This window comes from Xyrauchen texanus, chromosome 49, assembly GCF_025860055.1.
Source record: "Xyrauchen texanus isolate HMW12.3.18 chromosome 49, RBS_HiC_50CHRs, whole genome shotgun sequence".
NCBI classification, from domain to species: domain Eukaryota; kingdom Metazoa; phylum Chordata; class Actinopteri; order Cypriniformes; family Catostomidae; genus Xyrauchen; species Xyrauchen texanus.
Window position 1 is genome coordinate 3,375,543 of NC_068324.1, and position 27,243 is coordinate 3,402,785.

Below are 27,243 nucleotides of genomic sequence, written 5' to 3' on the forward strand. Positions count from 1 at the left end.
ACTATATATCAGCTGTAAGTGAAAGCAATGTGTAAATTTGGACGAGAGTGTCGGAGCTCTGGGGCTGGTGCAGAAACAACGTCACATATGACATTTTAAAATACTTGGGCCTTATTGGTTATTCTTATTAAATATTATATTAATACAATAAATCTTCATTCTGTTTGCCATTTTTAATATATACGGTGTGTTAATATAAAGAGTAAACCCATTTGTTCAAATAAAGAGTACATTTTAAAAACATATCTGTAGCCTATGTTTTGTCGCTATAAGTTATGTTATTTTAATCCAGTAATGATTTGTCAGAAAGTAATTTACTAATTTACTACATTTCAGCATGAAATAAAATATTTCAGGAGTGAAGGAAGCAGTAAACTCCCAGCTCGTACGTCTTCCCCGTGGTGGATTGTGGGAAATGAACCGTCATCGAGTGTACTTGAAATGTACACGTGAAATTGGAGTGCATTGTGGGTAAGAATGAGTGAACAAAAGTTGGGAACGAGTGGCTCACTCAGAATACAGGCACTCCTACAAAATAGCGAAAACTCAAAATGGTGCACTAGTAGTATAGTAGACACAGCGAGTGTTCAACGATCAGGATTGGTGCCCTACGTAGGCTGCGTGCTCGGCATTTAGAGAGCGACTGCTGTACAGAACTAATTATCTAAATACTTACAACACTGAAAACTGTAACTACACTCAAATAAGAATCCACAAAGAATTTAAAAGCTATGAAATGGCAAAAGAAGGCATTATATCTCAGCATTATATAAAAAGTCCTTGGACATGTTCACGTTTTCACTCTAATAATTATTAGAAATGTTTCCAAACCTCTCTTCTTATTGACAAATTCATCCAGATATGACAAGAGCCCTTAAAGGGATATTTCACCCAAAAATGACAATTCTCATTATTTACTCACCCTCATGCAACCCCAGATATGTGTGACTTTCTTTCATCTGCTGAACTTAAATTAAGATTTTTAGAAGAATTTCTCAGCTCTGTTGGTCCATACAATGCAAGTGAATGGGTGGCAACATTTTAAAGCTAAACAAACAAACACAAGTCAGCATAAAAATAATCCATAAGACTCTAGTGGTTAAATCAGCATCTTCAGAAGCGATGTGATAGGTGTGGATGAGAAACAGAGAAACACTTTCACATTCTTCTTGTGTTTTTGGTGATTCACATTCTTCTCTGCATATCGCCCCCTGCTGTCTAGTAAAAATTGACACACATTGACCTGTTTCTCACCCACACCTATCATATCCCTTCTGAAGACATGGATTTAACCACTGGAGTCTTATGGATTACTTTTATACTGACTTTATGTGCTTTTTGGAGCATGTTAAATGTGGCCTACAGAGCTAAAATAATCTTTTAAAAATCTGAATTTGTGTTCTGCAGAAGAAAGGAAAGTCATACTCATCTGGTATAGCTTGAGGGCATGAGAATAATGAGATCGTTATCATTTTTGGGTAAACTATCTCTTTAAAGTGATAGCTCAGCCACAATTTTATATTCTGTCATCATTTCTCTACCCTCATGTTGTTCCAAACCAGTGTGAGGCTTTGTATTATGTGGAACACAAAATATGTTAGACAGAATGTTAGGGATTGACAGTCTCTGTCTCCATTCACTTTATATATATATATAAAAACATTCACTGAAAGTAAATAGTGACTCAGGCAAACATTCTGTCTGATATCTCCTTATTGTGTTGCATGGAAGAAAGAAAGTCATGCAGGTTTGGAACAACATGATGGTGAATGATGACAGAATTTCCATTAATAATAATAATAATAATAATAATAATTCTGTAGTATGTTCAATGTGTATTATGTAATGGAATAAAGGAGTTTATCATTTATAAATGTCATTTGTGAAAGTAACGAGTAACACACTACTTGAATAGTCTTTTAATTGGTTACTTTCTTACTCAAGTAATTATTTATGTTAGTACTTTTACTTCTACTTGAGTAATATTTTTTTTTTGAAGTTATTGTACTTTTACTTGGGTACAGCTTTTGGCTACTCTACCCACCTCAGGATACCAATGCCCGGATCACCCGTTGGTAACTGGCACTCCAGCCATGTAAGTTCGAGGTGGTCCACAGGCCGGGGGCGCAAATGGCTATTGCAAACTTCCTCTCCAGAAAGGAGGACCGGGGGTGGGCAGGCCAGACAGTTCCCCTGTCCTGAGTCGGGCGGTGGGTGTATGTGGAGATGAGGGTGTGGTCGAGCCTTCGTCTTGGGAGAGAGGAAGCTGTAAGGGTTTTCACCTGAGATTAATTGCTGGTAATTGCCGTTTCTTTGTTCGCAGTGAGGGAAATAAAAGGGGCCAGCTGAAGAGACAAGTGTGTTGCTACGAGTGTGTTGCTACGAGTGTGTTGGCAGCTGCCAGTCCCACTTGTTATATAATTTGAGTGTTGATCTGAAGCCTTACCGTTACGCAGTCAAGTGAACGTGTTTTTGTGTGTTTTTGTGTGTGTGAATAAATGTTCTGTATTGCATCTTAACATCATACATCTACGGAGGCCCTAAAGGGTCAAGGTGGTGGGGGAAATATTAGTAGTGTAGGAAACAATAAACAAATTCTCTCGCAAAACTTTTCGTTCTATCTTGCAAAAATCACATTCCAGTTGTTCCCAGTCAAAAGTGACTGGCAACAATAAACGTGCAATTCTTTTCATTGTTATGAAAGAAATGTCAGCTTTATTTTATTTATTAATTTATTTATTTACCTTTCAAATACTGAACCAATCCTCATAATGATATACCGTTTGAAAGCTTAAAGTCTCAAGAATCAAACTGTGCTGTCCATTTATTATCATGAAATTATAAGTATAAACATTTGATGGCTGAAGAGAGCTGCTTATTCATCCTTGGTTGAAGAGAATATGGTTTCTAGATTTGTCACAAGTTCTGCATTTAGATATATATTTAAACATTATCAAAAACTACTTCTGTCAAAGTTTTACATTTTTGTTTGAGGTTATATTTTGTCAGTTTTGGCATACCTGAAATTAGTAGAATAACAAGTTAGAACCTAATTTATCCCTGGTTGTGTAACAAGATTTGTGTGTGTGTGTGTGTGTGTGTGTTTTGCACTCTTGATGATTGGTAGTCTCACCCCTTCATGTCTGAATGTTTTTTTAGATTTTCTATAATAAATAGTGAAAAAAAATAATAAAATATATAAATATATATATATATATATATATGTATATATGTATATCTGTGATATTTAGTGTTTCCCATTCATTTCCTATGGCGTTCACTTTTGACCTGGAACAGTTCAAATGTAACTTTTTTCTTTCCAGACTGATCGAATCAACTCCAATTTCTTTGTGTGTGTTCAGATATCAAATAGACGAAAAGTCACCAAGTCTCATACCTGTCAGATAAAGAAAACCAGTTTTATTAAAGAAACAAAATTGATTTCGGTCAAAAATGGCCAAACAGCGCATGAGGGTTAAAAGTGAGTTCCGAATTGAAGTTATTTTAAAGCCCAAATCTAGGGCTGGGCGATATGGCCAAAATTGTTATGACGATAATCTTTTTCATATTGTTCGATATCGATATTCATCACGATATACATTTACACATTACACAAGTTGATTGAAGAAAAGAAGAAAAAATTAATTATAAACAGTCAAAATAGTCTCTACAAAACTGCACAGGGGGTCAAGAGACGACCATGCAATGGGGGTCTGTAGGATCTTTTACCAATTTTACCGTCTTTTACGTTTATCAATTGAAAATGAATGTTAAAAGATCGTCTGTTTGTTCATAGTGACAGCAGTCCAGTATCTGTTGGAATATTTTTACATTAAAATGAAATATTTTGTATATTTATTTAGATTCAGATACTCAAGTATGGGGCGTAGAAGCCCTTGTGACTGTGGAATGATGCTGAATGTGGGTTCAGGGGTGTCCCAAGAGAAAATGTTTTTTCTAAAATTTTAAAAACATTTGTACATTTTCATTAAAGTGAGAGACTAGTCTATTACTCTAGACGAGTAATTTTTGTCTTTCCTTATCCATTCCAGACTAATTAATTTTCACAAAATTAGAACCGAAATCGATTTATTTATTATTAAAGGCTCGTAACATGCTGATTAATAAAGATACATTTAGAAGGGAAAAACTTTATGGTCTAAAAGGTGCTTTGAAACCTCGTTAACTCATGCGGCGCTTCATGTCTACACACATGCAGGGAAAAGATGCGACGCGTGCGGAGTGGGACAGGGCAGAAATGAGGCATGTTTGGTGCTAGAGAACAATATTCAAGATTACAGCGCAGAAAGATCAGAGCTGTTGTCCACATCACTGTTGTTCACTGTTGCGATGAGAGGGCGCAACCGTTGTCATGAAGTCTTGCGGTGAGGATGGAATCAATCCGGTGTCTGACGTAGCCTAATCGTTAGCAAGGCAGCTAGCATTAGTAAGTTCATCCAGTCTGATCCTACGTTACCACTGGCACGTTGTGAGCGTAGCTGAGAGCGTTTTCACTTAATTCCTATGAAAGCCGAGTGTCACGCTCGCAAGGTGGATCGTAGTAGGATTGGCAGCGCTAGCTCTCTCCTAGCGCTCCTAGAGAGCTTTTGAGTGGATTTCGTCCGCCCCAGTGGAAACGCAGCCTGAGAAAGCCGAACTGCTTGTGTTTTAGCAACACGCAGTAAATATCGATATCAATTCCTCAGAAGCTTATCGTCGATTTTCTTTATCGTGATAAATGTCAATATCGTTTTATCGCCCAGCCCTACCCAAAACCTTCAGTCACCACACATGAAGCATTTTGCTTTATTGCTTTATTATTGGAGAGGGAAACTACATCACAATAAATATTATTATTATTATTATTATATGCGATTCAAATGTGCACCACATCACATTTCAATTAGACCACTCGTATTTAATGTAATTTTAACCGTGTTGTCTTTATTTTCACACGTTCATAAATTCAAGATTATGATTTGTGCATTGCCTAAGTATTGTTTTTTGGGCTTCACTCTTTGATTGCACTGGCTTTCTCTTCTTGTTGAACTCAAAAGCTGGAATAATGCTGGAATACACATTGGAGAGCTAGCAGAAGACTATCATTATGACATAGCCTACATTTTAGGAGAGAACAGAAAAGCTTTTGCTTATTTTTTTCCCTGACCCATCAAAATTTTCCCCCACCACCTTGGTCCTTTAGGGGCTCCGTACCAGAGTCGCCTGACATTCACATAATTTTCAATGCAGGAAAACCCCTGAAAAAATGTCAGCTGCCAAAATGGCTAGTAATAGTGAGAGTGTTACCCACCACGGCTGATTTGGAGGGTGTTCATTTCAAAGCCTGCATATAAATCATTGTTATTCTTTTAAATAAGCATATTAAAATGGCTAATAATTAAATTAAACATTATACCTCAATTTGTCACAAGGACTTACATTTAAACTGTAGGAATAACCCAGATCTATCCGACCAACTAGATAGAAATGTAGTGTTTAAAATTAAATACAGTGTGCCCAAGAACATTCCTGCAAGAGAACTGGGACTAGTTAATAAATTATACAAATAAAATAAAAAAATATATATTAATAATGCTAATAATCTCATGTCATTACAATGTAATTTCAAAGAGCTTAAGTCACTTTGAGACCGTCTGCTCTCAACATTTCATAGTTGCTTTAATCTTTTCCGTTGATCCCCCTTGAGAATTTATTTGAGATATTGAACGTCATCATATATTATCCTCTGACGTCACATAAACAGATGGCGACTATCAGAGACTTTTAAGGGGATCAGTCCTACATGTCTAAGCAGCAGTGCATGTAGCCTGTGTGTCCACACGATGGCGCCGTTGATCCATTTAAAATGGATAAGCAGTCATGCCTCTTGTTTCATGGTGTCATTTGTCCCATATTGCTCATATGTCTTTATGACATATTTACAGTCTTGAGAGAGTGTGTATGGGAGTACCCATGTGTTATTATGGAGTCCCAGACAGTTTTAATAACGGTATACAGTCCATGTCACACATCAAGTAGTCCTCATAATCACTACGTCCCTTGCTGTGAGTAAAGCAATAACGTGTCATGACATTGAAATTACTCTCTGGTTTGGAAAGATAAAAGCAAATCCATCATTATAGCGGCCATCACAGCATCCCCTCTGTCTGCCTCTCACCCACAATTAATTCTCTGTCACCTTAACCATCAGGGTGTCTTCTCTCTTATCTCCCTGCGAATGAACACAAAATATCACTCTCTAGAGAGCCATGTGCTGGCGTTATTGAGCGGTGCATGTAGGCATGGCTAACCCTTGCGAATAACGGCACCGTTGAGATCGCTCAAGCGGACCTAAAAATTCTCCCTCCTCAGACAACGATAAATGTCTGAGAAGGTGAATTAATCTTTGTGGCTAGGAGGTGAAATTCAACTGGGAATGTCGGGCCACATGGGATGCCAGCGCTAGTGGGGTTTTAACTATGAGGTAAGTTCAGGTAAGTCAAAGCCTCTTCCTCAATCTTCGGAAATTGTTGTAGTTGAATGACGCAAAACGCAGTGAGTTTTATCGCAATATATTCTATTTACATTACAAACACATTAGTATTGTTAATTTTTACTATTATATAGATATTTTTGAGCTGCTAATGCATTTTAATTAATTTAATTTTAACATATTAAAGTTTTGCCTAGACTAAGAAACAAGTAAATGTCTCGATTTACTTCCGTAGGAGTTCTTCGTTGAGCGGTACAATTGAGTGGCTACGCCACAGGAGGATGCTACATGCCAATTTTAAACCTTAAAAATGTGTTATCAGTGACATTATGCCTCATTCTGAGTAGGAACCACATGAGGTCAATAAAAGAAGCTGTTTTATCCACTCAATGATGATTTAAAGTACTATATATATGCAGTAGAAAATGTTTAATTTGTCTTGTTTACATTATGAATTCATAATGCTAATGCACTAACATGCTACAGGTGGCCATATGCGCCGGTTGCACTCTGTTATTGTAATTTATTATGTCACGGATGCCATGCAAAGATGTGTGTGTAAAAGTGTTAATGTGCAGAACAAAGATAAAACAATGATGATGGGGCTTTCAACAGATGTGTGAATGGCTTTTGTTGCAGATGGCACATGAGGGAATGGGCACTTGAGAGTATTTGAGAAGATTTGAGTCCTTTTAGAATCTAAAAACAAAAAAAAAACAACAAAACTCACATGACTTGGTCTTGGTCTCCAAGTGAACGATTGTACAGATGTAGGTACATTTGCACCAGCTCGCTAATAATGTTTGCACATCGATGTGTTCATGTCGACTGATTTTGACAAAATTGGCCATCGGCCTCAAGGTAGGTGGAGCTCCAGGTCATACATACCGATGACGTTGACCAATGGCAGCAATACGTGTTTAACAGCGATAATAATTTTTTGTAAAAGTTCGCCCCAGCAAACCCTCCTGCATCCTCAGCAGAATTGCCTTGCCAGAGGTGAAACGGATATATGAGGGCACGGTCCAGGATGTCCCAAGCATCTCGCCTCCGGTCCATAACCCTCCCAGTCGACCAGGAACTAGAACCTTCTGCCCCTCCACCTGATGCCGATCGTGCCCCAATTATAAATATATCCGCATAGTCATTTTATTTATATATATATATATATATATATATGTATATGCGTTGTAAATGTTCTTTGACACCAGAGTGGCATTTTTGTGGTGCAGGATACAATTCACTTGAGTGTTTGCTTATGCGAGTGTGTGTTATTTTTTGGTCATTCAGGCCCACTCAAAATCTGTACACACAGTTCCTTGTGCATTTTTTTTTTATAGCTTTTATAGCTCTGAGCTTCCCTTTGTGTGGTGCCATGCCAACAGGTTGCACCACTGCAAAAATGTTCTGCAGATTCCATCTGATCATATCCAATGAAGTGTTGGCTGCAGACAGAACGTCACACTCAGTTCTGGACGGGAACACTATGTTCCAAACAATGTTCTTGTCATTTAGCTGATCTCACTGGTTGAGAATGGCACAGGTGACCGTCGTCTGCCACGAATGACCACAGCAAAACATTTCATGAACTATGTAAAAAAAAGTCACTGATGACATTGACTGAAGAATATACAAACAGGGCCATGAGAAGTAACAAGATTATTTTCCTTCCCCTAGTCCCCAATTTCCACACCACAACCATATATTGCATATGGAGGTTTGGCTTGATGATTGGAGGCGACAGTGGAATCTATCCTCTACCATCTCTTTAATGGAATTGTTCAGTCTTTCGCATAAAACCAAAAAATTACATCACACAGACACGTCTGATGCCTCTCAAATCCATCAGATTTAACCACCAAATCAACAGAAATAATTTATATTTTTGGTACAAAATCAAGACAATTTAGACAGATTTATCCAGATTTTGTGACAGTATTTTCATGAGATATCTCCCCCAATATGGACGACTTGGTGGCTCAGTGGGTCGCCTCTGTAATGGTGGGAGTCCCAAATAAATTAGAAGAATTAATAACAGGTAAATTGAATCACATTTTTCGGGAGCCAAACAAGTAAAAACTTGACAAAAAAGTTTCCCGGTAAATAGCTCATAAACCACCGTTACACAAAATGAATTAGTAATGAGCATGTATCTGTGTGTGTGTTGACTGCATGAAGCAGGCTACATAGCGGCCCCACCACAACATTCAGAGCCTGGAAAAACAAGTTTGGGATCTTTGGTTGGGGTTAAAAGATGATGGACAACAATGCTAATACCTGTGGCAGGTGAGACAGGCTGGAGTTATGCTGCACCAGGCAGGCAAACTGTGCAGAGCTCAATTCCTCCATCACTTTGCGATCGCACCCGGTCAGCGCGCACAGAGAATCCAGGAACAAATGGCAGCACCCGGCCTTCAGGTAGCATGTATCCCACTTAGAATAACCTAATAGTTTAATTTTCTTTTCTTCCCCGCTTCGTTTCCCTCTCTCTTTTATATAATTTCCTCCTTACTTCCTCATTTGTTCCCACCCATTTGGAAAAGTGAAAGAGACAGGTATGTATTTTTTTCCCGTATCGCCACGCCTCACAGCAAGTCCCGGGTTTGAGTCCTGGCTCAACTGGGCCTTTATGTGTGGAGTTTGCAACAGTCCAAAAGGCATGCAGGTTAAGTTAATTGAAGAGTGTGTGTGTGTGTGTGTGTGTGTGTGTGTGTGTGTGTGTGTGTGTGCCCTGTGATGGACTGACCACCTGTCCAGGGTGTTTCCCTGCCTTCGGTCTGAGACGGCTGGGATAGGCTTCAGCTCTACCCATGACCCCTGCATAGGACAAGCAGCTATAGAAGATGGATTGATGATCTCCCCCTATATTCTCTGTACTTAAATCAATGTAATTTAGATTTCTGTAATTTAAAAAAAAATAAAAAAGGTTGACACTGTAAAGCAATTTTAGTGCTGTCAATCAATTAAAAGACATGCCAATGAATTCATTTAATTAATCACAATGATCAATATTTGCTTAAAAAGGGCCCCCAAATATCAAAGAATGTAAGATTTACACATTTCAATTTCATAATAAAATCCCAATTCCATAGTAATCATTAACAAAATAACAAATAAAAAACTAATATTTTAAGTTTTAATTTGAGTTAAAATATTGTGAACTTAATTGAATGGAATTTTGTTATGAAATTAAAATGTGTAAAATAGGCTTAAATAGTCTTAAAAATAGGCAAAACTGTTTGTCTGAAAAATGATTTTAAATATAGAATAATGAATTGCACTAAATTAAAATGACAGCCCTGGTATTTATACATCATGTTGTACTGCCTGTAACTGAAGCCAATTTAAATAAAGTTACTTTTTTGTATTGTAACACAATAAAAACAATGCAGTAAACCAAATATAGTAATGGTAAATGGTCTGCACTTATATAGCGCCTTTTTAAACTTAGTGGAATTCAAATCGCTTTACACTGCGTCACATTCACACACCAATGATGGCAGAGCTGCCATGCAAGGTGCTAGCCTGTCATTGGGAGTAACTTGGGGGTTCAGTGTCTTGCCCAAGGATACTTCAGGAGTCGTGTGGGCCAGGAATCAAACAGCTACCCCTAATGGGTACGTTTAATTTCAATTAAAACATCGCCTTCGACTTTCTAGTCCTTACTCTAGTTTTTGAGAGATCTAAGCTAAATTTTACAAGAGATTAAAGTGCAAGATAGGAAAAGTATTATTTGGTATTTCCCAATTTGTTGATGTACTGTACTAGCACGCCAGTTAAATAACTTGGCTACAAATGGATTGACTTGCCTTTGGGTTCAGTACAAGTTAAGCTCAATCGACAGCATTGTGGCATAATGTTGATTACCACAAAACATATTTCGACCTGTCCATCTTATTTAATAAAAAAGAAGTTACAGTAAGAAACTTACAATAGAAGTGAATGGGGGTTTAAAAGCAGAAATGTGAAGCTTATAATTTTATAAAGGCACATAAATGAATCCTTCTGTTAAAACTCATGTGTTATTTCAGCTGTAAAGTGGTATAAAATGTAATTTTGTTGTTTTAGGGTTTGATGACATTACATCATCATGGAAACGAAGTTGTTAAATTGACCATATCTTTACACAGAAAAGGTTAGTAAGGGATTTTATCACTCTAAAATCTTTCGAAAAAGTGAGTATTTAAATGTCCAAATATTGTCCCCATTCACTTCCAATGTAAGTGCCTCACTGGGACCTCGATTTTTGCTCGAGGGACGAGTCGAAATAACTATTTGTGCTAATCAATATTATGCCACATTTTGAACACGTAATATTCCTTTAAGGGAAGTAAGAGGCTTTGTTAGGGAGCGTAAAGCATGCAATATTAATAAATAATAATTGTGCTCAAATCTGTAAATTTCTGCTATGTTCCTTGTTAGTGTGTGTGTTGTGATCTGTATGTGAGTGCAAGTTAGCTCCAGTTTAAATGCGGTTCTGTCATGGTAGATCAATCAAACTGTGTTTGTTTTGCTTGGGGCTCGACAGAAACAATTCCTACTGTTGCATGGCCTCTTTCTTTCCCTTTCCGTGTTTCTCTCCTTCCCGTCTAATTCTGAAACATTCTTACACATCTCAATTGTAACTACAAATGAGCATTTTTCCTGTGAAAGAAATGGTGACCGTGACAACACATGGACATCTCCGATACTCATTTTATGTCATTGTATGACAGAAATTTATTTATTTCTCTGCTCCTAATCTACCTCTTAATCCCTCACCGTTTCCATCTCTTGAGTCTTTCAACTCCTCTTCCCTCCTCTGCAAATGCTCACATTTTCACACATATCCCCTACTTCTTTAATTTTCTCCCCCCGTTTCCCCCTTTTCTCTCTCTCCATCTGTCCTGGAAGCTGCTGGTACTTACAGTGTGTCTGGACTCTCAGTTACCAGGAAATATCAAGTCTGCACAAAGAATGCTTGTGTCCTTCCCTTGGAGAGGTTTGGCTCAGGCATTCAAAGATATGCCTCTCTAATCAGGTGCCATAAAGAGGAAGAAGTTAAAAGGGGAAAAAAAGGGAAACAGAAAAGAGGATGATGCATCATGTTCTTAGCGAGAATACATTTACAAAGACAGTGTTTGGGAGTCACAACCACATTTGTCAGTCAGTTCACTCTTCTATTTCCCAGGCAAATGATTTACTACATATTTGTGCTTGTATCGTGTTGCTGGTATCACTCTACCATCTTTATTTCTTCTCACCACTCAAATCAATATTTCATGTCCTTTTAGCACAGTAAATATGTCACTTTATTATACGGTGTAATAAGCAGGTCATTCAGTCAGTGATTATCGCTAAGCAGAGCGGGCACATTTAGCTCTACATACTTCTAGAAAGTCTCTTTAAAACAATTTTCAAACTCTGAATATTTTTTATTTTATTTGTCCACTAACAGTGTATCTACATGCATCACAGGAAATGTGTCATTTGTTTTCTGAAAATCATGAAAATTCCCTGCACAGTATCAGACTTGAGTGAAATTTAAGATGACATTTATTTGATGAATATAAAACAGGAAAGTAATGTCTCTCTTTGGCGTAAGCCCCGTCTGGAGGTCCGATGAAGTTGGAACCGTCGGAACCGTCATATCCTGCCGGAGATTGGAGGCAGGGGGCGAGGAGCCTACCCCTGTGCGGGACGGGGCTCAACAGGTGGTGGTGGGGTGGTGGAGGTTGCCGTGTTAGCACACTGAAACAGCAATGTGATAGATTGTGAGCAGACTTATAAAGCAATGGCTTACTTGTGATTGGCTTGGAGTTACTTGGCTAATGGTGCGATGATGTATAGCTGCTAGTCTTCCCGCTAGAACTACGCTGCGCGTACATTTCCAGCACACCTGTATTGTGTTTGAGAAATCTGTGCTGGAAATGATGCTGATGGGTATTCAAATTTTAAATATTTGAAAGAAAAAAAGGCATACTCCTGTTTCTTACTAATGGGGCTTTTCCACTGCATGGTACAACTCGACTCTACTCGCTTTTTTGGGGTTTTCCACTGTGGACAGTACCTGGTACCAGATACTTTTTTAGTACCACCTCGGTCGAGGTTCCAAGCGAGTCGAGCCGATACTAAATGTGACGTCAAAATCCTGCAGATCACTGATTGGTCAGGGAGGATCGTCACTACCAGCGTCACTGGATTTTCAACACGCGACATCATCGCGCTAGTTTTAAAGTTGGCAACAGCGATAGTGGTATCATTTGTTCACTTGAGTTTCGATTTGTGAAAAAAGAAATGGCTCTGCGCAAAACCACGCCGTGGTCAATAAACGAGGTGCTGACGTTCCTCCTGTTAGCGATGCACGAAACGTAAATGTATCTCAGGAAGTGTATCAGGTGTTGGCCGCACACGGCTACCAACGGACCTACCAACAGTGTCGGGAAAAGTAAAGACAAAACGTAAAAGTGACTACAGTACCATCAAGGAAAATTGGAAGTGGTCCGACCAAATGGATGCCATCTAAACCGGCGAGCAATGGGAGGGAGAGTGCCCTGGACTGGCGATGATCCACGATCGAGGATGGTACGTTTTGTTACATTAACTCTATTCTCTGCTTGAAAGCTTCACTTTATTTAGTTGACCAGCTACTGGAAAGCTTCTCAAGCAACCAGGCAATTTTAACTGTTACACTGTATAAAATCACCATGCAACAACTGCTTTATGCAGCACAATGAGCTAGTAGCTAACAGCTAGCCGTTGTGTTATTGTTTTGGTCAGTTTGTTTTGGAAGATGTCACGGCAGTAGAGGCAGCGCAACTGTGACGATCAGCCTATAATCCCACCCATGTTGAGGCGGCACTAAACTGCAGTGGAAATACAAGCTCAGAAAAGCAAAGCGAGTAGAGTTGAGGTGTCAAACCGTAACGTGCAGTGGAAAAGTGCCATAATGCTAGTTTCATAGCTAACATTTGATTTACAATAAAAACACACATTTAAATAATATTTGCTTTTCACACTTTTCGCAGAATTGCAGCTTGCTTGGAAATGGTGCACAATAAATGTGATATTTACCTTGAATTTTCTTTCTTTTCTTCAAACATCATGCATCATCTTCACTGACACTTTTGTCGACTTGCATAACAAGTACACTAACATAGTGTCTAACACTAAAAAACTTTATAAGTGGCAATGTTGCTTGGTTATGATAGAAATTATGCCACAACTATGGGACAATCATAAATCATTTTCACACAATAAATATTGAAATGGTTTATTTTAATCCTTCTTTAAATTATCCTAGTTTTAAACTCGCAATCATTTGTATTTTTAGCATGGATTTTCATAGCTTAATATTGAAAGTCTGGTTCTGGCTAAAACAGTCAAATCTATGCATTAAAGGCATCGGACAAGCATCAGAAAAAAACGAAAAAGGCCTGGTAGAATTTCCAATTCAGTTTAAATGTGAACCTTGTATAACAAAAACAAATGCACTGAAATCTGATTGTTTTGATGAAAATCATGCCGTGGGACATGAAAGTGCCCGAAGTTGAAGAAACACCTACAGCAGTCAAATAGAGCTTGTCACAATACTTATAATAAAACGTATGTTTATAATGTTTAAAAAAAAGAAGAGTGCCTTACACACCCCTGTGAGCAAGCCAAAAGTTCACAGTGACACAAACAAATTCCCTGAGATGCTTCCGGAAACAAATCTGTTCTAAAATTCTACTGCAACTCCTAAAAAATGATCATGAAAATGTAAACTAGTCACTTTGGTTAATAAATGCAGTATCACCTTTTCAGAACCAAACGGTTTATGAACCATATTTAGTACCCCAAACTGGACTGGCAACCATATTGTGCTGCTGTGTGAATAGCCAGAATAGAAAAACTGTAGAGGGAACTGGAGAGACAGACGGAGAGAAAGAGAGAGGTGGGATAAAGGTGTGGATGGAATGTGTCTAATATTAGTCCTCAGTGATGTCATAATCGAGCTCCTGCCGTGCTGGGTGGGTTTGGATATTTGCAGTGACTCAAAAAGGGACAAGCGCTCAGCATCTTGTCTGCAGGTCCCTGGAACACAGTGTTTGTGTAGATGCTTTATTCACTCCAGGATGTGCTTTATTTATATACTCATCTGTGACTCTTCGACTGTCCTATTCAGCTTCTCTTGTGCTCTTCCTCTGCTTTTTTACTAAGCAGGTCCCCGGGTCCAATAAATGTTGTTTTGATATACAGTACTGTGCAAAGGTTTTGGGCACTTGTGAGGATGTCTTCAAAAATAATGCCATAAATAGTTTTCATTTATTACTTAATGTCATACATAGTCCAGTAAACATAAAAAAGCTTAATCAATATTCAGTGTGACCACCTTTGCCTTCAAAACAGCACCAATTCTCCTACTTACACCAGGACACAGTTTTTCTTGTTGGCAGATCGGATGTTTCAAACTTCTTGGAGAATTCTCCACAGTTCTTCTGTCTATTTCGGCTGTCTCAATTGCTTCTGTCTCTTTATGTAATCTCAGACTGACACGATGTTCAGTGGGGGGTTTTGTGGGGGCCATGACATCTGTTACAGGAATCCCTGTTCTTCTATTCTATTCTATTTGGAGTCTAACATTTAGATTTCTTAATGACACACTAAAGCTAAAAAAAATTAATAACCATCTTTAGACAAATGCTTTTGTGAAACATCTTATGTGCCTAAAACATTTGCACTATAAGCCAAAAGTATTACAGAGCTTTGCAGATGTACATTTCTATAATCCAATAATCTATAGGTATTGCATTAATTGAAGAGCCACATGTCACTTATTCTTAATAATAGCATATTTTTGGACGATTTTATCGAGAGTGTCAACAATATTTGTTACTAAGACTATGATTTGAAAACTAGCTTCTCACCATGTGACCCACATTTGGTTTTGACTATTGAAAACGTGTAACTTTTTAACACATTTATGCATGGGGCCACATTGAGAGCCCCACATCACTGGGATTTAACCATGTAGGGCCTTAAAAATTAAGATACAAAAAGCAATCATACCATATAGCATATAATGCAAGAAGAGGTGCTGAAGTCAACTGATTTGAGTAATAGACCTACCTATCTCTGTGTACAAATAAAATAATGATGCTGACACCAAGATGTTTTTTTACCTGTAGTTTTGCTCCAAAAACATGCAAATATTATCATTTTGATCCACTTCTACAAGACAATAGATTACTCTGTAAATATCAGTCCATGGCTTTCAATATTTTGGCTTTCATCATCATTTATGTTAATCTTCCTTCAGGAAAAACTAGAAACAAAATCAAACATTTCATCCAGGGAAGTTTTTGAAATTTGGTTGATTTGTTATGGCCCATTTTAATATTAACATTTTATAAATTACTCCAATTCGGCATTAGCATAAGAGCTGGTGTCATGACGATAAGCGTGCACCTGAATCATTACTTTCTTATAATTCTCATCCCTAGTGACCAACACGTGCAGCAAATCTCTTAGTGTACAGAAATCTACAGCATGCACACACACACACAAATGCAATGGCAAACGCATAAGCCGTGCTAAAATTAATAACACACTCCATCTCGACACTCCATATTACTTCAGCATAACACATTATTTCAAATGGATTACTTTGTGTGGTGACAAATTGAGCAGTCTTGGCTTGCAAATGATTAATTGTTGTACTCCATTTATAGACAGATAACAAAACATTATTATTTAACATCCAGATATGAATTGAATAGTTGAATAATGTATGTAAATGTAAAATGCATGAAAAAATAAATAACCAGGATATGCATTCACCAAAATCTTCAATGAAATACAAGAGATCAAGTAACATAGTTAAGTACATATTTACAAAATGAAGGTGAATAAAGACTCTACGCCAGCAGGTGTACAAATTAATTTCTCTATTTTATTATGGAACATAGTAAGAACTGTGCTCCTTAGCTCCACCCACCCTCACAGCCAATCACATGGAAGGGTGTGGGTGGGGCAGAAAAACAAACAAATAAAAACCAAACAAATTAACCAATAACATCACAGTCCGCTCGGCCAAAAAAACAGGAGAGGCTAAAAATTGGGAACGCTTTACAGTCATGATTCTGGGCAAACATTTTAGACACCTCCAACTCAAGCCAAGCACCCCCCCCCCCCCCATTTGCAGCCGCCTGTTGGTTGCTAAAAATGCCACAAGATGCATGATGGTAAACAAACTTCTTTTACACTCTGGGTGTACACGTGAAGCATCGGGATATGTGCTACACTTAAGCCTCTATGGTGGCGTTCCATACTACCGTTCATTGGATGTTTGAAGTTTTTAGAGACCTTTGAGAGAAGGGAAGGGCTCTTGGAAGAGTGAGGCGTCTTGAACGCTAACCCAGCTTCAACACTTCTTAAAGACACATATACAGTGGTTCATCTATAAACATACACTTTTATAAACAGACAAGTACATAATGATTGGCGCAGGGCCGTGTATTTTACCGTTAAAAACCATCATGAGAGATCGCTAGCCATCTGCTAGTCAACGTTCGCTAACAATGCATCTGTTTAGATGACATGTAAGAAATGTTATCGGTCAAACTAGCTGTACTGCTTGTGTTTACTGTTGAGAAATGGGAGAGAATGGGAAAGCTAAAAATCGAGTACAAATGTATTGTCCTACGCTACATGAGTGGTATGAGTCTAACACAGGATGCAGATACAGTCAAGGGCAGGTGAGTTCGATCCCGAACCACTGAAATTCTTCGGCATTTCCTTTCTGTTCCCAAAAGCACTCTCCCGGGCGCCTGAACCTCGCTGTGTTTATTAACAATCAACAAACAAACAAAGAAACAAGCAATAGAAAGTAAACAACACACACCGTACGATGCCACTAGGTAACTTGTAAAAACATATAAAGAAATGACGAGGAAAAAAAGCGAGAATATAAAACCGTTGTGTGGCATCCAGAAAGCACGTTTAACTGGCTTTAGATCGCATCTCTGCTGTTAACCTCTATCAACACTATTCTGTGACTCTTTCACACGCAGTTAAATCTATACAGTACTGTTATTTTTCATAGATTCATAGTTTTTTTTTACACTGTACAAAGTTGGCAAAAAACTAAATACATGAATAAATACATCGAGTCAGATTGTACACATCAAGTGTGTGTTGAGACTTCAAACGGTCTTTGCCGTGGAGAAATGTGTCTGGGAAAGTGAAAGAGCCCCTCCAGATGGCAAAATAATGATCTCATGATATTCTCCATCTATCCAGAACAAATATAAGTTTTGTTCTTCTGTGAGAGTTTCATTACTCGAGCTCTTTCAACGCTCTTTCATTGGGTCAGCACTCCTGCATCAATCAACGCCACGCGGTAGAACCAAGTAATTAAAATCTGTGTTCGCATTTTAGACGTGGCTTCTGGGCGCCGATGTGTGTTAAACTCAAGTGCTGAGCTGAAGGGAAATGGCTATTATTGTCCAAACATTACTATAAATTGTTGTAACTAGTTTTAGAAGAATATTGCTGTGCTTGCTTGTGAAATACTTGCCACCGTAATGTTGGAGCATAACACCTTTTTTCTACAATTTCTCATGTCCAATATGATATTCTTGTGCCAAGGTATGGTTGTGTGCTACAACTGAATATTTAGGGTTACGGGTTTGTTCAGATCCCTTACCATAAGGGTAAGGATTGGGGATATTAAAAGTATGTTAAAAAACGTGGTCTGGTTCAACATGCGTAACATGCGTTCCTGCAGCGGTAACAGACCTCAGTCCTCAAGGGGGTGATGGAGTTACCTTCCGAAGTCTGTGCCATTTAAACTGGATATGTTATTATTCAGGTAAGTTGCTATAAATATATTTCTATCAGGAAGACTTGCAGACTCAAGTGAAATTTAAGATGACATTTATTTGAGGAATATAACACCGAAAGGTAATGTCTCTCTTTGGCGTAGGCCCCGTCAGGCGGTCTGAAGAAGTTGTACTCTGAACCGTCATATCCTGCCGGAGATAGGAGGCAGGGGCGAGGAGCCTACCCCTGTGCAGGACGGGACTCGACTGGTGGTGGTGGGGTGGTGGAGGTTGCCGCGATAGCACGCTGAAATAAAACAATGGCTTACATGTGATTGGCTGGGAACAGTGCTGGTCTTGGAAGAGAAATCGGCCCGATTTGATAAATTTAGAGATTTATGCATATCACGGCACCGTTTTGTGGTCCGTTCTGCATAACGCGGCGGCTCATTTTAGCTTGTCGCGCCCATTCGGCATGTTTCACAGCCATCCCACTGACCCGCTCGGTTCTCCCAATGGCCAGTCCCCAAAGTGCATCGGATCACCGGAAAAATGCCCGGTATGCCAGATTACCAGTCCAGCCCTGTCTGAGAATTACCCAGCTAATGGTGCGATGATGAACAAATGCTAGTCTTCCCGCTAGAACTACGCTGCGCTTACTTTTGAGTTTAACTTACTTGCTCAGCAATACTTTCTTCAAACTGCTGCTCCACCAAGACAGTGGCTGACTTGAAAGAGAAAACTCGCCGTAGAAGCGGACAGTTCGCAAAAAATGTCTCCTCTAGCGCCCCTTGTGGCAACGTTGAGAATGCAACACACGTTGTATTATGAATTTCATTCGGACAAAATTTAAAACTGAAAGATGCACGAAATCAAGGTTGTGTAGCTAGAAACTTCTACATTCAAGTACTTGTGTAGAGCAAGTTTCTTTATGAATTCATGAATCACAGTTCGGCACATTTTTAAATGCAACTACATGTGAAATAAAGCTTGCGTAGCTGTGTGATAACATACTTGCATTGAGTATGTTTGGGCCTTGAGTATGAACAATAGTGAAGCTTGCCTTTGCAAACACCAATAAGAAGAGCCAGCTCATAAGAACAGAACAGCTGAGCATGAACGGACTTTGATTTGGTGGAAATTTGGCAAGAAGGTTCTGGGTTTTAGGAGAGAGAGAGAGAGAGAGAGAGAGTGGATGAAATCGATAAGCCCCGCAGGCAGCAGCATATGGGAAGCAGACAGGGTGTGTGTACTTGTTCTACACATACTGGACTAAAGCGAGTGTGTCTAGCTCAGCTGGTTGTCGTCATGGTGTTTTGACTCGGCTCTGAGCAGTATCTATGCTAATGTTCGAAAGCAGATGCAACCTGCATCAAACTCCCAAACGTGCTCCCATTATGTCATCCCAACACCTACTGTATGCGTGTGCGCTCCGCGTCTATTTTTAGACCGCACGTCTCTCCTCCCAGTGTGTGACTGTCTGGGGCGATATTCACTAGAGTCTGGACAATAAATTCTTTCACTTCTAATTAATACATATATTCTGTGTAAAATACTACTTAAAGGGATAGGTTGCCCAATAATGAAAATTGTCATTTACTCACCTTACTCCCCTACTCCAAACTCATATGGCTTTCTGTCATTGGTGCAATACAAAAGGAGATGTAAGGCAGAATGTTCATCTCAGTCAACATCAGTTTTATTGTATGGAAAGGCAATGAGGCTAACATTCTGTGTTCCACCGAAGATTTTCATTTTTAGGTGAACTATCCCTTTAAGATGTTTACTTAAGATGTATGCTGTTGAATAACACACCCTAACTGTAAGCATGTAACTGTCAATGCATTACTTTTGAAAATTAATAAATTGTTGAAATAATTTTATTTCGAAATAAAAAGCATGCCACAGATGTTGTAGATAAAAATTAACGTATTAATTGGAGTTAAACCAAGCAGCACACAGTTTCTATATTGTCGCCTTGCGCTGGGTAGCTCCGCCCACTGTGAAATCTCATTGGGCTGCAATCCCACTACATTGCTGTATATTCAAAATAAAATATTTTCTGGTTCACTGCAATTTTGTCACATCATTTTTAGAAAAATTTGTTAGAATATTGTAGCATCACGTCTGTTTAAGTTTGCAGGGCATCAGGTTCAAATTCAGGGCGTGCTGAGTGACTCCAACTAGGTCTCCTAAGCAACCAATTGGCCCGGTTGCTATGGAGGGTAGAGTCACATGGGGTAACTTCCTCGTGGTTGCTATATTGTGGTTTATCGCTCTCGGTGGGGCGCGTGGTGAGTTGTGCATGGATGCTGCTGAGAATAGCGTGAAGCCTCCACATGCGCTAGGTATCCGCGGTAACGCACTCAACAAGCCATGTGATAAGATGCATGGATTGACGTCTCCAACACGGAGGCAACTGAGATTCGTCACTACGCCACCATGAAGACTTGGAGCATATTGGGAATTGGGCATTCCACATTGGGGAGAAAATCCAACAACAAAGACTGGGGGGCATCGGGAAGAATCATGGGTAATTTATGGGATGGGATAGGCAGTGTAATGTCATCGAAATGTTTAGGATGATTGTTTTCTTGCTCTTTCAATCCCCTCAAGCACATTTCCCCTTCGGCAAAAATAGAAAACGCATCACAAATCCCTCGTTCAAGAAGGGTGGATCAAACCCGTCGTCAACACACTGTTCATCAAAAATATCTGTTTTCGGTGCAAGTGACAAACCAAAACATTTATAATTTTCTTCTGTTTTTTTGCTCAATTATTTACAACAAAATTTTTTTTTTTCAAAACATGACTTCTCCCATTTATCACATTTATGATAAAGAAACAAACAAACTAAAATATACACCCAAGCACACACAAACAGACACACAGAAACAGAAGAATTATTATTACTTTAAGCATGTTTTTAACTTCATTCAGAATAAGTCACACTAAAACCCTGACGGGGAGGACTCACGCTGGCCTGATGGACAGCTCTTTAAACCAATAAAGAGAAGCGCACACAGGAAGCTGGAACTGGGATGACAGAACTAAGCTAAAAGAGAGGAAGAGGTCGAGACACTGATGGATGCAATTTGGCTGGCAATCTATCAGAAGAGAAAGAATATCTTATAGTCACACTGTATGATTAAACGCCACACATACAAACACGTGGTGGAATGTCCACTGTGTGGCGCTAAAAGCGAGTTAAATGTTCTCCAAAACAAACAAGGTTTTTATGGTGAATGCGCCACCAACCGATAAGTGTCAGAAAAAGCAAATGTGACGTGAAAAACACAACTGTGTCATTTCGCAGTGCTTCTATAACACTTTCGGCTCACGTATCGACTCGCATACTCTCTTGAGGACTCCAACCCCGCTCTTTTGCGTCAGAGGTGCAATGCTCATTCAGTTGAGCTACTGATCAACCCTTGATCATACTCGAACAAGCTTGTGCTAGATAGTAGAAGTGTTTATATGTCATAAGATGGCATTGAGTGAGAAACAGGCCGAAAAGTGTTCATGAGCTGAGAGTCTGCGGTTTCATTTGTGATTGGTGTAAATAAAAGTGAGTTGTTGTTTTAGCGCCTCTAGTGTTCATTTCACCAGGAAACGTCTGCGACGTGTACGAGGAGTCGTGTAAAAACGAGTGATCTGAATCTGAAATAAAGCGGATGCTTTAAAGTAACATAAATGGTAATTCTGAGCTATAATAGAGACATTTCTGAGCATCGAAATGCACACTTTAACCGCTGCTGAATCAAACGCCTACGACCATAAGCGGCTTCGGCTGAGGCCTGCATGATGCAATCAACTGCAAAATGAGAACAACTCATTTATCACTCTTTATTTCTCGCACTCATCTCTGGTGAAGAGCTCATTGGACAGGAGGAGTGACTGATGCACTGCACCAGTGTCTCAGCATGTGACGAGTGTCTGTTGTGTGTGTAGGAGTGAACGCGGCAATTGCGACCGTGTGTGGGGGAGACCCGCAACGTGTTCATAAATGCTGATAAATAGTTTTTAAAACAATAATTTGGCAAATGGAAGAACTGAAATGATTGTTGCTGGTTAATGAGCTGGTAAACGACAGCATGTGTTCATTATTTTGTGTGTGTGTGAGGTTTAGAGGTTTTTCCAACGAAAACAACCCAAAAAGCCCATGAAGAGAATAATTTAGAGTGACACTGAGTGCCACAACAGCGCTATTTCTCTATAATACACACACAGGTGCACACACACACACACACACACACTGGAGAAAAGGTGCTGGTCAGCACAGAGGTCAGTGACCATGTTTTGCTGACCGGAGTCTTTTGAAAATAACTACTAAATAAAGCTTAACAGTGCCACATGAACGAGTCGGTCTGGCAGTGTTTACTAGGATTATTCTGGAAGCACTCTAGAAACAATGTGCTTGGAGTAAGTAACCTCTGTGTGAAACGAAATTGCAAAGATAAACCTATTTTCATGTTTCCTGAAGAAAGAGCGAGTGGAGTTTGCCAGTGGTGTTGTGAGAGGTTGCTTGGGCATTGCTATGGGGTTGCTAAGGTGTTCTGGTTAGTTGCTGGGTTGTTGCTTAGAAACAGCCTCTTACGTTTCTATGGACCCCAAAATTATTTCGACTCGTCCCCATTTTCTTTAGACAACCCTCTACGATCATGTTGGAGAAAGAATCATCATTGGCTAGTAATTTTTGGTTTTTACTCGGCAGATTTTTGACGACATGTAAACGTAATGTAACTAAAAATATATATATTAAGCAAACTGAGAGAGGGGGGCTCTTCATATATATTCACGCAATATAGTATATTGTATTTTAAATGCTTTTATTTAGCGTTATGATTTCAATCACATTTGAGCTTTTTAAAAACGTGCAAATGTCACATTCTATCAATTTACATGATGTCATGAAATCGCATTTTTAAAAATGATACAAAAACTATTGAAATTTCGTTCACATTTTTAACAAAACAATTCACAAGCTAGGAACCTAATAATGAAAAATAGGGGTCACGATTGTGAAATTTGGCTGACAATTAATTGTCAAACAAATAATTGCGATTATGACGATTAATTGCCTGTTTTAGGTTTTTCACGACTATGACGATTAATTACCGTACAAACTCACTATGTGTGCTTCATGCACACAACAAAGTCGTTTATACAAATTTAGCTTGGGACATATAATAAAATAAGGGTGTATGATTTCCTTTTCAGGCTTCAAAATCGTATGAATGACAGTCAAATATAAAAGTATAAAATTAAAAATAATTAAAATCATATTTTAATGATAAAATGTGTCTAAATAACTAAAATTATATCTCTCTTATTTGTCCGATTTACTTTTGGTCCATCTGACGTTTTCCGTGTTTTGTTTTCTTTTGCTTCTTTTGTAACTCGGACAACCTGTATAGCTATTATATTATATTATATTGTATTGTATTATATTTTGCAATAGTCAAACCTGTGTGCAGTTTCACACATTATTTTAAGGTTCTCTGATTAACTCACAAGCTCTTATTTCTCGTGAAGGAAGACTTTGAGATTCTGTTTTTTGCTTTTTATCATCTCCACAGAAATAGTGAATTAAATGTGTGAATAAACCCACAATGACCATGGTTGCCGCATGCATGCTACGACTGCTATAAGACACCGGACTATATCTCTTTATGAGTTTAGACCCATAAAGTTGTCTTTGTATTCCTTCAGACTCAAGTTATACAATTACAGGTACCTCCAGCCCTCCTCACACACGTGTTCTTGATGTGCACATCTGCTGTTGTTGTTTTTTACCTTCGTCTCCTGTTTAACGCAGTTACCTCTTCTTGACAGCAACGGCTCAAATGTGAGTGTTGCCACCTTGTGGACCCAGTAATTCAGGCAAATAATTCCTAGAGCATGTGCATTCTGCGCATTACAAAAATGTGTGTGTGTTCAGTGCTGGAGCGCACTGCTGATGATGAGATTTGCATCGTGTGTGGATGTAACACACACACATACACATGCATGCATGTATGCACAAACACCCGTACAGCGGTCATCAAGTTAGATCAGAAAAGAAAGAGCAAAGTGACCTCAACAGCACCTCCTTACATTTTACACACACACACACACACACACACACACACACACACACACACACACACACACACTCTTGCTCTCTCTCTCTCTCTCACACACACACACACACACACACACACACACACACACACACTCTCTTGCTCTCTCTCTCACACACACACACACACACACTCTTGCTCTCTCTCTCTCACACACACACACACACACACACTCTCTTGCTCTCTCTCTCTCACACACACACTCTTGCGCTCTCTCTCTCTCACACACACACGCGCTCTCTCTCTCTCTCACTCACACACACACACACACACACTCTTGCTCTCTCTCTCTCTCTCTCTCACACACACACACACTGTTGCGCGCTCTCTCTCTCTCTCTCTCAAACACACACACACACTCTTGCTCGCTCTCTCGCACACACACACTCTTGCTCTCTCTCTCACACACACACACACTCTTGCTCTCTCTCTCTCTCACACACACACACACACACACACACACACACACACACACACACACACACTCTTGCTCTCTCTCTCTCTCACACACACACACAGACACTCTTGCTCTCTCTCTCTCACACACACACACACACACACACACACACACACACACTCTTGCTTTCTCTCTCTCACACATACACACACACACACTCTTGCTCTCTCTCTCACTCACACACACACACACACACTCTTGCTCTCTCTCTCTCTCTCTCTCTCTCTCTCTCTCTCTCACACACGCACATAAGATGTTGCATCTTGCACAAGATTTGAGTATGCAACATGGTAAGCTACGGAGATGAACACAAACACAATTTAAGCTGTATTATTATCTGATTGCATTGAGTGCTTTATCAAACGCTCCAGTGATCTGAAATGGCTCTTGGCTGAAAGCAGATGTACTGTGCACTTAAATACAGTCTGGGAGATTTACTGCCTCACTGCCTGTGATCTGTCAAAGATCTGCTTCAGCACGGACACACACAAACACATCCCGACGTCAGAATCCAGCTGTAGGGATCATAACTCACTCCTACAGCTTTTGTGTTTGGTGCTAATCAACAGTAGGTGACACTGCATTGATCCTGCACTCAAAGACCGCTAAGGACTGTGCTTTTGTCAAAATTCCCATATGGGTCGATTTCTAAATAATTCAGAAATTAAGTATTAATAAACCAGCAGTGTTGGGGAGTAGTCACCGTAACTTAAAGTAGTGATGCTACTAACTTAAATGTCTCATTAGTATGACGCTAGCTCACAAAAGTCTTTACCAGGACCAAGCTACGTTTTCTGGGTAGCGCTGTAGCGTCACAAATTGTTACATTTGTCACATTGAATTGCAAATGCAGCAATGGAGCCAAGGGAGGAATCAAAGCCTAAATCGTCCACTCTCTCTCTCTCTCCCATGTACCGCTAGGAAAGCCAGATCATTTAAGTTAATCGGTTCTTTCAGTCAGTTCATTTAAATAAACAATTCCCTTATATTTAGCCTTGTGAACACTCACTACATTCCAAACGGCATAAATGACCCTCAGAAGGGCACTTTGAAGGGAGAAGAATCATGATAGGTATGCAGTAAGATCGCTAAAGTGACTTCTGAGTGACCCTTATTTTTGAGCATCACACCTTTTAGCCTTTCAAAGCTCTCAGAGTGGCTGGTAAAGCCTTCGAAGGGATTAGGGCATAGGGATGATCACTTCGGAATGGAACGCACCCTCGGATTCATTTTAGTCAGTCGGTTCTTTTGGACAGTTCATGTAAACGAACTAGTTCATCAGCAGCCTCAAGGGACCTTGCCTTCTTTTTTGAAGCGAGAAACGTAAATAGGGTGTTTTCTAGGTTGTTAGTATAAAGCACTTATATTCTAATGTTGTCACCCTATTTGTTTAACACTTATGAAAATGAACCATGGTTAGTTACTGTAATAACCATATTTTTTCTTTATTATTTTTTGGGCAAAACCATGGTTTTGATACAATTATTCATTGTTTTACTGTAGTGATATTTTAGTAACTATGACTGTAGTAAAACCATTGTGATTTGTTTTGCAAGGTAATGTCAAACCAATTAAATATATAATAATATTTAATAAATAAAATCATTCAATTGTTATATATACATATATACTGTGTGTGTGTGTGTATATATATATATCTGTATATATCATTAGGTTCATATGTTTAAGATAATTCAGTATAATCTCATAAATAAACATATTACACAAGTTAACATTGGCAGTCCTTCGCAATTGGCTCCTGCTTATGCTTACTACTATTATTGCTTTTTATTTTTTCTACACGTTTAGAGCTAAAAATAAAAGTTAGACTAGGTTTTTTGGATAGAAAATAGTGTTTCCTGTTCAAGGTCTCGTCCCTTAAAGGCATAGTTCACCCAAAAATGAAAATGTATGCCATCCCAGATGTGTATGACTTTCTTGATTCTGCTGAACACGAATTAAGATTTTTAGAAGAATATCTCAACTCTGTAGGTCCATACATCAATTTTTAAGCTCCAAAAATCACATAAATCATCATAAAAATAATCCATAAGACTCCAGTGGTTTAATCCATGTCTTCAGAAGTGATATGATAGGTGTGGGTGCGAAACAGATCAATATTTAAGTCCTTTTTTTACTATAAATCTCCATTTTCACTTTCACATTCTTCTTGTGTTTTTGGTGATTCACATTCTTCGTGGATATCGCCAGCTACTGGGTAGGGAGGAGAATTTCTAGCAAAAAAGGACATAAATATTGATCTGTTTCTGATCCACACCTATCATATCGCTTCTGAAGACATGGATTAAACCACTGGAGTCGTGTGGATTACTTTTATGAAGATTTATGTGATTTTTGGAGCTTGAACATTTTGGCACCCATTCACTT

The 27,243-nt window shown here is 39.0% G+C and overlaps 1 protein-coding gene across 1 annotated transcript in view; it reads right to left on the reverse strand.

Annotated features, from left to right (window-relative positions):
* Positions 1 to 12,148: 12,148 nt before the first annotated feature.
* Positions 12,149 to 27,243, reverse strand: part of LOC127640624 (synaptotagmin-7-like) — a 137,423-nt gene continuing 122,328 nt past the window's right edge. Inside the window, exon 9 of the transcript XR_007970100.1 lies at positions 12,149 to 12,223. The gene's annotated coding sequence lies outside the window, so the exon portion shown is untranslated. The remainder of the gene's footprint in view (positions 12,224 to 27,243) is intronic.